General features: G+C 44.0%; 1 long non-coding RNA gene across 2 annotated transcripts; it reads right to left on the bottom strand.

Moving 5' to 3' along the window:
• Window positions 1-219: 219 nt before the first annotated feature.
• Window positions 220-4864, bottom strand: LOC148777294 (uncharacterized). Of its 2 annotated transcripts, XR_016037803.1 has the most exons (3): window positions 1649-3761; window positions 736-1081; window positions 220-452 (listed from the first exon to the last, which is right to left on the bottom strand). It is a non-coding gene; the product is annotated as an uncharacterized LOC148777294 (long non-coding RNA). The 2 variants fall into 2 exon arrangements; XR_016037802.1 differs by having other exon boundaries at window positions 736-4864.
• Window positions 4865-13617: the final 8753 nt, after the last annotated feature.

The following is a 13617-nucleotide window of genomic DNA, read 5'->3' as shown; positions in this document are numbered from 1 at the left end:
AATGATTCAGTGTGATGGAACAGCTTTCTGCCATCTGCAATGTCTTAGAAGCAGTGGAAGCCATAACCACAGGCTTCAATGAGGCATAGAGCAATGTGAAAAACCACTGATGGGGAATCTAGAATAGCTGTGTGGGATCAATGGGATTCCCAAAGTTCCCGGGCACTTTCCAGATCCTTGGGTTGCAACAGCATAGGAACAATATCATTTCCACAAGACTCGGGGAAGCAAAGCTTTTTATTCAAAGAGATGTGCAGAAAGGAGAAGGGGCAAGAGAAAGCCAGCTCCCTGAGTAGAGGGGGCAGGTTGCATTTCTGACAAATGGGAGGGTGTGTCTCTGGTGACTGACATGTCCAGAAATCATCACACTTGTTGGATCAGCAGCAGGAGGCCCATGGTGGCTATCAGGAATGGCGAGCTTCAGTGTGGGGAAAGGGGTGTGTGAGAATTTTCTGAAAGAAAGCACAAGAACAGGTAAGGTTAAAGGTTACAGCAGATGGACCTTCTTGCCTTGTGAACTAGGTATACACTTTAGTATAGCAGAAAGTTCTTTTATTTCTGGGAGACCGCTGCCCCCCAGGTCCCCAGACTCAGGACCCCAGGACCCCCAAAACATTGTCTGGTCTTTTTCAAAATGGATGTACTCTTGTCTTTCTATCTCACCATGGACACTGATAGTGACAAGGAATCTCACTTTACCCACCATGGAGCAACAAGGAATCCCACTTTACTGACCATGGATTTCAGGAATGGCTGATGAGGCCGGTGAGCACTGGTGTTTCCACTTTTCCTTACAACCGTGCTGCTACAGGGCTCATTGGAAGGCTTATCACGTGGCACGTGCTGTGGGGACTGGGGGTGGACAGACTGTGTGGTACTGCAGCCAGGACAGAAAACACAGGCCTGGGTGGCATTATCTGAGAATGCTCTTAAGGCTTATCTTTTGCTTACTGGTCAGGATCTCCCTGTATTGTCCTGCTGGATTTCCTCCCTGGCCTGAGAGCAGGGGATGAGCTGGAGCATCGGCGACAGGGTCGGCCTTTCTGCAAAGTGAGTCTGCTGGCTGGTGTGCAGCAGGACGCTGTGGGAAATCAGCCTGGCTAATGCAGCCGTGTGGGGCCAACGAAGAGTCTTACCTTCTTCCTGTCCTGGCTGCCCGGAGCCTAGCTTACTATGACACTTCTTAGCTGCTTTCCCTTGTATTACATTTGTGGTATTTGGTTGCTGGGCTGACCCAGCAACGTACTAACCCTAAGGATGTCTAGGATGGGGCACCATTGTAAGGGTTGTGCAAGGTTATGTAGGGGGTCGGGGTGTATGTTCATGCCCTCAAGATGGCTGTTCTCCCGCCCTTTCCACATCCCCTGCTGGAGCATTTCTGCTGCACTTACACCCCACTCACAGGAACCTGCTTGTCCCTGCCCCACCTAGTAGTGGTTCTAATGCTTGGGGAGAAGTAGCTCCACCTGCTAGTTCCTGAAAGGGAAATACCAATCCTGGTGATGGTCATGAACCTGAGGTGTTTTGAGGGAGTGGAACCTGCTGCTGGTTTCCTTGGTAAATGATGAGCCAACCTGAAGTCTGTTTCCCATAGAAATCTCCATCTACCCCTGGGCACCAAGTAACAATGATGCCTGACCTTTCTTACCTGCTGTTTGCTGTTGACAGTTGAGTGTCCTTTGAGGACCTTTGGCTACAGATATGTAGCATCCTCAGTCCAATAAACCACTGATGTCTCTGCCACCAACCTTGGGCTCTTTCCTCAGTTTATAGATTAGGCTACACTAAGGCTTGCAGGCATGCCTGCAAGTAACCGGGTACAGCTCGACCACAGGTGAACCAGCCAAGAAGCCAAATAAGTTTTGAGTGCTAAGATGTGAAAAAAAGTGAAGTCGCTCAGTCGTGTCCGACTCTTTACGACCCCATGGACCGTAGCCCACCAGGATCCTCAGTCCATGGGATTTTCCAGGCATGAATACTGGAGTGGGTTGCCATTTCCTTCTGCAGGGGATCTTCCCAACCCAGGGATAGAACCTGGGTCTCCTGCACTGTAGGCAGACGCTTTACCATCTGAGCTACTGAGATGTAGGGAGATAAAAATGGGAAACAGACTGGGGGTGGGGGGTAGGGAAAGTAGGGGGGAATGGGCAGGGGACCTGATCTCAAGGTGGCCTTCCAATAGCATGAGGGACCCTGTGGCTGCTGTCCACCATGAGGCATGTCTTTCTCAATCCTTTTACTGGTGATACCGTTAACCTCGGTTTCTTTCCAGTTTAAAAGTAGCAGCCCTGTGCTCAAGGTCAATCTGACTGTGTTGGGATGGCTGGGGTGTCCTTTCAAATACTTTGGGAGTAACATGGTGAGGTAATTGATTGTACCAGCAACCTATCACCCCTAAACAGAGCCACAGGCTTTAGGGATAATAACTGAGGACAGCCTTGTGAATTGGGTGTGACCGGTTCCCTTCAAGGGTTTCACTGGAACCTGTTGTGAACGCAACATATTAAGAATACCATGGAGTTTCTGGGCCCAGCTCTGGAAGAGGATGGAGCAAGGACGCAGTGTGATGAAACCACAGCTCTCTGCTGTCTACAGTGTCTTAGGAGCAGTGGAAACCATAACCACAGGCTTCTATGAGTTGTCAAGCAATGTCAAAGATCACTTCTGGGGAATCTAGAACAGCTGTGAGCAATAAACAGGACTGCTGTTGTTCCCAAGCCCTTTCTAGATCCTTGGGCAGCAAAATCATAGAAATGATACCACTTCTAGAAGACTCTTAGGCAAGCAAAGCTTTTTATTACAACAGAGGACTTGTGCCCAAGGGAGAAGGGGCAAAAAAAAAAAAAAAAAAAAAACCAAACCAAACCTGGCTCCACGAGTAGAACAGTCTGTTCTAGAAAAGAGACTTTGTCTCATGAGCTGATAAGGATGGTAAGCACTGGTATTTCTACTTACAACCTTGCTACTGGCAGCTTAATTGGAAGTCTTATTATGTGGCATCTGTTGTGGGGACTGGGGGTGAACAGACTGGCACTGCAGGCCAAGGCAGGAAACACAGACAGGGGTGACATTATCTGAGATAGTGTCAAGGCTTGTCTTTTTCTTACTGGTCAGAACCTCCCTGTATTGTCCTTCTGGATTTTCTCCCTGACTGAGGGTGGGGAATCAGCTGGAGGACTGGGTGACCATGGTGGCCTCACTGCAAAGTGAGTGTTCTGGCTGGGTGTGCAGCAGGACTGAATGGGAAATCAGTCTGGCTAATGCAGTCATGTGGGGCCAGCGAAGACCCTTGCCATCTTCCTGTCCTGGGCCTAGTTTACTATGACACGTCTCAGCTGCTCTCCCTTGTATTACATTTGTTGTATTTGCTTGCAGGGTACCTCTGCACGCTAGACTGACCCCGCAGACGTCTCTGAAGAGGGACACCAGGGTAGTGTGTTGTGCAGGGCATGTACAGGGCAGAATGTATGGTCAGGTCGCTGAAGATGACTCTTCTCCATCCTCTGCTACACCCGTCCCTGCTACAGGCATACCCCACTCAAGGACCATGCTTGCCCCTGCCCTACCTAATGGCTGTTCTAGTGCTTAGGCCAAAAGGGCTCCACTGCTAGTTCATTAAAGAGAAATATCAGCCCTGGTGATGGACATTAACTGGAGGGGTTGTGAGGGACTGGCCCCAGCTGCTGGTTTCTTTAGTAACCGATGAACCAACCTCCGGTCAGTTTTGCCTAGAAATACTAGTCTGTATCTGCCCCCTCCCCACCCCACACCCCCAACTACAGTAGCAAAGATGAAGGGTCTGTCTTGTTTGCTGTTCCCAGTTGGATGTTCTTGGAGGACCTTTGGCTTCAGACATGTAAGATCCCTAGTTCAATAAACCACTGATGTCTGCCACTTACTCTGGGCTCTTTCCTCAACCTCTAGGCTGGGCAACTCTAAAACTTGCAGGCTTGCCAGGTGCAGCTCAACAACTGGTGAGCCAGCAAAGCAACTCTGGTGAGTGCTAAGATGTAGGAAAATAAAAATGGAAAACAGACTAGGGTGGGGTTTGAGGAGAAAGGGTGGGGTTGCTAATCCCAAAGTGGCCCTCCACTAGAGGAGACCCTATGGCCGCTGTCTATTGTGAGGCATGTCTTTCTAGACCCTTACACTGATGATATCCTGTTAACCTCAGAGTCTCTTTCCAGTTATAAAGTAGACATCCTGTGCTCCTGGTTGATCTGACTGCAGAGGGATGGCTGGTACATGCAGGCAAAATGAAAGGACCTGGTTTCTTCCTTTATCAAATGCTTTGGCAGTTACTTGGTTTGGCATAGTCAATGAAGAAGAAATAGATGTTTTTCTGAAACTCTCTTGCTTTCTCCATGATCCAGCGGATGTTGGCAATTTGATCTCTGGTGCCTCTGCCTTTTCTAAAACCTGCTTGAACATCTGGGAGTTCACGGTTTACATACTGCTGAAGCCTGGCTTGGAGAATCTTGAGCATGACTTTACTAGCGTGTGAGATGAGTGCAATTGTGCGGTAGTTTGAGCATTCTTTGGCATTGCCTTTCTTTGGGATTGGAATGAAGACTGACCTCTTCCAGTCCTGTGGCCACTGCTGAGTTTTCCAAATCTGCCGGCATATTGAGTGCAGCACTTTCACAGCATCATCTTTCAAGACTTGAAATAGCTCCACTGGAATTCCATCACCTCCACTAGCTTTGTTTGTAGTGATGCTTTCTAAGGCCCACTTGACTTCACATTCCAAGATGTCTGGCTCTAGGTCAGTGATCACGTTATCGTGACTATCTTGGTTGTGAAGATCTTTTTTGTACAGTTCTTCTGTGTATTCCTGCCACCTCTTCTTAATATCTTCTGCTTCTGTTAGGTCCATACCATTTCTGTCCTTTATCGAGCCCATCTTTGCATGAAATGTTCCCTTGGAATCTCTAATTTTCTTGAAGAGGTCTCTTGCTTTTCCTATTCTGTTGTTTTCCTCTATTTCTTTGCATTGATCACTGAGGAAGTCTTTCTTATCTCTCCTTGCTATTCTTTGGAACTCTGCATTCAGATGCTTATATCTTTCCTTTTCTCCTTTGCTTTTCGCCTCTCTTCTTTTCACAGCTATTTGTAAGGCCTCCTCAGACAGCCATTTCACTCTTTTGCATTTCTTTTCCATGGGGATGGCCTTGGTCCCTGTCTCCTGTACAATGTCACGAACCTCCGTCCAGAGTTCATCAGGCACTCTATCTATCAGATCTAGTCCCTTAAATCTATTTCTCACTTCCACTGTATAATCATAAGGGATTTGATTGAGGTCATATCTGAATGGTCTAGTGGTTTTCCCTACTTTCTTCAATTTAAGTCTGAACTTCACAATAAGGAGTTCATGATCTGAGCCACAGTCAGCTCCTGGTCTTGTTTTCGCTAACTGTATACAGCTTCTCCATCTTTGGTTGCAAAGAATATAATCAATCTGATTTCGGTGTTGACCATCTGGTGATGTCCATGTGTAGAGTCTTCTCTTGTGTTGTTGGAAGAGGGTGTTTGCTATGACCAGTGCATTCTCTTGACAAAAGTCTATTAGCCTTTGCCCTGCTTCATTCCGTGCTCCAAGGCCAAATTTGCCTGTTACTCCAGGTGTTTCTTGACTTCCTACTTTTGCATTCCAGTCCCCTATAATGAAAAGGACATCTTTTTTGGGTGTTAGTTCTAAAAGGTCTTGTAGGTCTTCATAGAACCGATTAACTTCGGCTTCTTCAGCATTACTGGTTGGGGCATAGGCCTGGATTACTGTAATATTGAATGGTTTGCCTTGGAAATGAACAGAAATCATTCTGTCATTTTTAAGATTGCACTATGCCAAAGCCTTTGACTGTGTCGATCACAATAAACTGTGGAACATTCTGAAAGAGATGGGAATACCAGACCACCTGACCTGCCTCTTGAGAAACCTGTATGCAGGTCAGGAAGCAAGAGTTAGAACTGGACATGGAACAACAGACTGGTTCCAAATAGGAAAAGGTGTACGTCAAGGTTGTATATTGTCACCTTGCTTATTTAACTTATATGCAGAGTACATCATGAGGAACGCTGGGCTGGAAGAAGCACAAGCTGGAATCAAGATTGCTGGGAGAAATATCAATAACCTCAGATATGCAGATGACACTACCCTTATGACAAAAAGTGAAGAAGAACTCAAAAGCCTCTTGATGAAAGTGAAAGAGGAGAGTGAAAAGGTTGGCTTGAAGCTCAACATTCAGAAAACAAAGATCATGGCATCTGGTCCCATCACTTCATGGGAAATAGATGGAAAAACAGTGGAAACAGTGTCAGACTTCGTTTTTTTGGGCTCCAAAATCACTGCAGATGCTGATTGCAGCCATGAAATTAAAAGACGCTTGCTCCTTGGAAGGAAAGTTATGACCAACCTTGATAGTATATTAAAAAGCAGAGACATTACTTTGCCAACCAAGGTCCGTCTAGTCAAGGCAATGGTTTTTCCCGTGGTCATGTATGGATGTGAGAGTTGGACTGTGAAGAAAGATGATCGCCGAAGAATCGATGCTTTTGAACTGTGGTGTTGGAGAAGACTCTTGAGAGTCCCTTATACTGCAAGGAGATCCAACCAGTCCATTCTAAAGGAGATCAATCCTGGATGTTCATTGGAGGGACTGATGCTGAAGCTGAAACTGCAATACTTTGGCCACCTCATGCGACGAGTTGACTCACTGGAAAAGACTCTGATGCTGGGAAAGGTTGGGGGCGGGAGGAGAAGGGGACGACGGAGAATGAGATGGCTGGATGGCATCACCGACTCTGTGGACATGAGTTGATTGTACTCCGGGAGTTGGTGATGGACAGGGAGGCCTGGCGTGCTGTGATTCATGGGGTCGCGGAGAGTCTGACACGACTGAGCGTCTGAACTGAACTGAACTGAACTGAGTCACTTGGTTGGATAATTGATCATACCCACCACCCCTAAACTATTAAAAGCTACCGGTTTTAGGGATATTAACTGAGGACAGGCTTGTGAATTGGACCCCAGACTACTGTCTGATCTTTTTTCACAGTGGTTGTACTCTTGTTGTCCTATCTCACCATAGACATTGATAGTGACCAAGGAATCCCAGTTTACTGGCTAAGTTCTGGTGTTTCCACTTACCTTATAACCCTGCTGCTGCCAGGCTAGTTGTGGCACCAGCTGTGGGGACTGGGGGTGGACAGACCGTGTGGTACTGTAGCCAGGACAGAAAACATAGGCCTGGGTGGCATTATCTGAGAATGCTTTTAAAGTTTATCTTTTTCTTACTGGTTAGGACCTCTCTGTATTGTCCTGCTAGATTTCCTCCTTAGCTTGAAGGCAGGGAATCAGCTGGAGGACTGGGTGACAGGGGTGGTCTCTTTGCAAAGAGAATCTGCTGACTGGTGTGCAGCAGATGCCGAGGGAAATCAACCTGGCTAATGCAGTCATGTGGGGCCAATAAAGACTCTTGCCTTCTTCCTGTCCTGACTGCCAAGAGCCTTGCTTACTCTTGACACTTCTTAACTGCTGTCCTTTGTATTTATTGCATTTATGATATTTGGTTGTAGATGCTGCTACATACTCTTGAGACCAAAAAAAGTAGGCTTAAAACTCAACATTGAGAAAACTAAGATCATGGCATCTGGTTGCATCACTTCATGGCAAATAGATAGGGAAACAGTGACAAACTTTTATTTTGGGGGGTTCCAAAATCACTGCAGATGGTGACTGCAGCCATGAAGTTAAGATGCTTGATCCTTGGAAGGAAAGTTATGACCAACCTAGATAGCATATTAAAAAGCAGAGACATTACTTTGCCAACAAAGGTCCATCAAGTCAAGGCTATGGTTATTCCAGTGGTCATGTATGGATGTGAGAGTTGGACTGTGAAGAAAGCTGAGCACTGAAGAATTGATGCTTTTGAACTGTGGTGCTGGAGAAGACTCTTGAGAGTCCCTTGGACTGCAAGGAGATCAGTCCTGGGTATTCACTGGAAGGACTGATGCTAAAGCTGAAACTCCAATACTTTGGCCACCTCATGCGAAGAGTTGACTTACTGGAAAAGACTCTGATGTTGGAAGGGATTGGGGGCAGGAGGAGAAGGGGACGACAGAGGATGAGATGGCTGGATGGCATCACCGACTCGATGCATATGAATTTGGGTGAACTCCAGGAGTTGGTGATGGACAGGGAGGCCTGGCGTGCTGTGATTCATGGGGTCGCAAAGAGTCGGACACGACTGAGCGACTGAACTGAACTGAATGGGTGTGAATACTCAAAATCCAGATGATATGTTTCAGATTTGTATCTAACTCAAATTATATGAATTTATCAATAAGATAAAAGCCAATGCAATTTAAATTTGTATTTTTGTGCTACAGCAAAGAGGGTGGAGTAGACAGACCCTGTCTTACGAGCATGCCAAAATCACCTACCTGCAGAACAATGTCAATGAAAAAGACCAGAACCAACCAGAAGAGATCTTCTACAACTAAAGACATAAAAAAAGAAACTACAGCGAGACTGGGAAGGAGGGGCAGGCTTGGATACAGTCATGTTGCATACCGCCCCTCCTGGGATGGGAGACCCACAAACTGGTATAGTTCTATTGCAGAGATTCTCTCACAGGAGTAAGTTTTGAGCCCCACATTGGGCTCCTCAGCCTGAGGGTCCCGCACCAAGTTGAGCCCCCAGAGCATTTGGCTTTGAAGGTCAGTGGGGCTTATTTCTCCCAGTCCTTTGGGATTCACAAAATTGACTCCCCTTTTAAAGGGCACATAATCTCTCTGCAATGAGACCCAGGGTAAAAGCAGAAAGTTGGCAGGACTTTAGGCCAGACCTACCTGCTGGTCTTGGGGAGTCTCTCAGAGAGGTAGTGGGGAGTGGGTGGCTGCAGCTGACCCTGGGGACACAGGCATCAGCAGCAGCCATACTTGGGAGTTCCCTCTACCACGTGGACTGGATGGGCAGGCACTGTTGTGGGATCCTCTCCAGCTCATCAGTGCCAAGACCTGGCCCCACCCAACAGCTGTTAGGGGCCAGTGCTGGGACACCTCAGGCCACACAACTTACTGGGTAGGATTACAGTGGACAGGTTATATAAGGGGAGGTGGGGAAGAGGAGTACCAGACCTCAGACTCAAAACCACAATCTTGCAGCCAGTGGACCCAGCCTACCCACAGCTAGCCACACCATGCCCTGGGACAAGCTGGGCCCTGGCCCTGACCACTAGCATGCCAAAACAAGCTTAGGGATACCCCATACCCAACTGTGTCAGGAACCACACCACCACTCCCCACTGACACCAGCTCTGGGTTCTCTGGACCCTGCAGCCTGACTCCAGGATCAGGCTCTGCCTGCCTGTAGTCTGGGAGTAATTTGAGGACCTACCCTGGGACCTGGCATGAGATGAAGTAAAAGCAGTTTTAACAGGGAAGTTTACAGCAATACAAACTTACTTCAGGAAACTAGAAAAATCTTAACAACCTAACTTTATACCTAAAGGAACTAGAGAAAGAACAAAACCCAACGCTAGTAGAAGCAAAAGATCAGAGTAGAAATAAAGACTAAAAAACAAAGGAAAGACCAATGAAACTGAGTTGGTTCTTACAAGACTGAAAAACTTTAGCCAGCCTCATTAAGAAAAAGGGGGGAGTGCCCAAATCAATAAACTGAGAAATGAAAAAGGAGACGTTACAACCCAGACCACAGAAATACAAAGGATCCTAAGAGACAGCTACAAACTATAGGCCAGTAAAATGGACAACCTAAAAGAAATGGACAAATTCTTATAAGAGTACCATATCCCAAGACCAAATCAGGAAGAAAGAGAAAATATGAACGGACCAATTACAAGTAGTAAAATTAAGCTAATAATTTTAAAAATTCACAACAAACAAAAGTCCAGGACCAGGTGGCTTCACAGGTGAGTTCTACCAAACATTGAAGAGTTAACATCTATCCTTCTCAAACTATTCTCAAAAATTTCAGAGGAACACTTTCATATTCATTCTATGGGGCCAGCATTACCCTGATACCAAAACCAAACAAAGACACCACAAAAAATTAAAATTACAGGCCAGCATTACTGATGAATACAGTTGCAAAAATATTCAAAAAATATTAGCAAACTGAATCCAATATAGTAAAAGGATCATTCACCATGATCAAGTAGGATTTTATCTCAGAGATGCAAGGACTTTCCAATACCCACAGATCAATCAATGTGATATACCATGTTAAAAAAACTTTTAAAACCATATGATGGTCGTAGTAGAGGCAGTAAAAGCTTTTGACAAAATTCATATCCATTTATAGGGAAAAAAATGGGCACAGAGGGAACATAAGATAATAGAAGCCATATATGCCAAACTGACACCGAACATCATACTAAATGGTGAGAAGCTAAAAGCATTTCCTCTAAGATCAGAAGAAACAAAACAAGGATGCCCACTCTTACCGTTTTTATTTAACAGTCTTGGAAATCCTAGCCACAGCAAAAGAAAAAGAAATAAAAGGAACCTGAATTGGAAAAGAACTGAAAATGTCACTGTTGGCAGATGACACAATACATAGATCCTAAAGATGCCATCGAAAACTATTAGAGCTAATCAATGAATTTGGTAAAGCTGCAGGATACAAAATTAATATACAGAAACCTCTTGCATTTCTGTATACTAACAATGAACTATCGGAGAAGGCAATGGCACCCTACTCCAGTACTCTTGCCTGGAAAATCCCATGGATGGAGGAGCCTGGTGGGCTACAGTCCATGGGGTCGCTAAGAGTCGGACATGACTGAGCGACTTCACTTTCATGGATTGGAGAAGGAAATGGCAACCCACTCCAGTGTTCTTGCCTGGAGAATCCCAGGGACAGGGGATCCTGGTGATTTACCATCTATGGGGTCGCACAGAGTCGGACATGACTGAAGCGACTTAGCAGCAGCAGGAATAAACCTATCTAAGGAGGTAAAATATCTGTACTCAGAAACTTATTAATAAGACACCGGTGAAAGAAACTGAAGACACCACAGATGGAAAGACGGTACCGTGTTCTTGGACTGGATGATTTAATACTGTTGGAATGACCAAACTATCCAAGGCAATCTACAATTCAGTGTGATTGCTATCAAAATATCAAGGGCATTTTCAGACCTACAACAAATAATTTTAAAACTTGTATGGAAACAAAAGACCCCAAACCACCAGAACAATCATGAGAAAGAAGAATGGAGTTAGAGGAATTATGTTCCTTGACTTTACAGTGTATTAGAAACTTCTGGCACAAAACCAAGACACACAGATCAATGGAAAAGTATAGAGAGCCCAAAAATAAACTGAAGTACTTACAGTCAATTAATCTGACAAAAGAGGCAAGAATATACATTAGCAAAAAGACAGTCTTTTCAATAAGTGGAGTGGGGAAAACTGGACAGCTATGTGTAAAACAACGAAATTAGAATATTCTCTAACACCATATACAAAAATAAACTCAAAGTGGATTAAAGACCTAAATGTATAAAGTTCCTAGAGGAAAACACTGGCAGAATACCCTTTGACATAAATTTTATCTGTCTCCTAAAACAAAGTAACGGAGAAGGCAATGGCAAGCCACTCCAGTACTCTTGCCTAGAAAATCCCATGGGTGGAGGAGCCTGGTAGGCTGCAGTCTGTGGGGTCGCTAAGGGTCAGACATGACTGAGCGACTTTACTTTCACTTTTCACTTTCACACATTCGAGAGGGAAATGGCAACCCACTCCAGTGTTCTTGCCTGGAGAATCCCAGGGACGGGGGAGCCTGGTGGGCTTCCGTGTATGGGGTCACACAGAGTCGGACACGACTGAAGTGACTTAGCAGCAGCAGCAGAACAAAGTAAATAAAAGGAAAAATAAACAAATGTGACCTAATAAAACTTAAAAGATTTTGCACAGCAAAGGAAACCATCAACAAAATGAAAAGATAACCTACTGATCGGTAAAAGATATTTACAAATGATATGGGGTTAATTCCTTAAACTCTTAGGGCCTATAAGGGGTTAATATCCAACATACATAAACAGTTCATAAAACTTGGTATCAAAAAACAGCCTAATTAAAAAATGGGCAGAACTGAACAGATATTTTTCCTAAATAGGAAATGCAGATGGCTAACAGGCACAAGAAAAGATATTCAACATTGCTAATCATCAGGGAAAAGGAAATCAAAGCCAAAATGAAATGTCACCTCACCCCTGTCAGAATGGCTATCATTAAAAAGAATACAAATAACAAATGTTGGTGAGGATGTTGAAAAAAATGGAATCCTTGAACACTGTTGGTGGGAATGTAAATGGGTACAGCCATAGGAAAAAATAGTATGGAGGTTTCTCAAAGTACTACATAATGCAAGAAATTAAGAATAGAATTATGACCCAGCATTACACATCCAGAAAAAACAAAAACATCAATTCAAAAAGATAATACATGCTTCCCAATGTACATAGCAGCATTATGACTGACAAGATATGGAAACAACCTAAGTCCATCAAGAGATGAATGGATAAAGATGTGATATCTATATATAATGGAATACTGCTCAGCCAAAAAAAAAGAATGAAAATTTTGCCATTTACACCAACATGGATGGACTTGGAGGGTATTATGCTAAGTGAAATAAGTCAGACAAAGACAAAAAGTATATTGTATCACTTACATGTGGAATCTAACAAACACAACAAACTAGAGAATATAACACAAATAAAGCAGACTCACAGATACTGACAACAAACTAGTGGTTACCAGTGGGGTGAGGGAAAGGGTAATACAAGGGATAGGGGATTAAGGGTTTAGGTACAAACATGTATAAAGCCACAAGGATATACAATACAGGGAATATAGGCAATATTTTATAATAATTAAATGGAGTATAACCTTTAAAATTGTGAGTCACTATATAATTGTGTACACCTTATATAACAGCATCAACTATATTTCAATCAAAAAAAATTTTTAATGGGACCACGGGGGCGGGGGGGATATGTATTCTCTGATTATCTGACCCTCTCTATACACCAAGAGTTACCATAGGGATTTTCTATTCATTTATTTAAGTATGACCTGAAGACTCTGAACTTTCATATACACTATAAAAACATCTGCTGAGTTCTGTCATTACTGTTTTTTAAAAAAGCCTACATTTTCTGTCATCTATCTACATAAGGATTTAAAATTTCAACCAGTAGATGGCAGAATAACATCAAAACCCCTGGAATATGGTTGTTCAAAACTGTTACCAAGAAAATAGACTATTAGACTATAAATGTACTATTATTAGTACATTTGTTTAAGGACCACAACATCAACAGTTCTGCAGTGTATGCAATCATCTTTAGTGAACATCTAAGTCTTTTTTAACCATCACTCCACCATTCAAATATATGCTTAACAATGAATACTAGCAACAGAGATACTGTAGTAAAATCAGGGAGGATAAAATCCAAAAAATTCATTTTTAAAAGTATTTATGGAATGTCTGAGGGGGGTCACATTAGAAAGGAAATATCAATAATAATAGTATCATGCTGAGATTATCATTTGGGGGCTTATTTATTATTACTAATTTGGAAATAC

The sequence above is a fragment of the Moschus berezovskii genome, chromosome 7, assembly GCF_049115385.1.
Source record: "Moschus berezovskii isolate FMDL1 chromosome 7, NW_MosBer_1.0, whole genome shotgun sequence".
In the NCBI taxonomy this organism is placed as follows: Eukaryota; Metazoa; Chordata; class Mammalia; order Artiodactyla; family Moschidae; genus Moschus; species Moschus berezovskii.
Note: the sequence above shows the minus strand (reverse complement) of the source record. Positions and strands in the feature narration are given on the sequence as shown.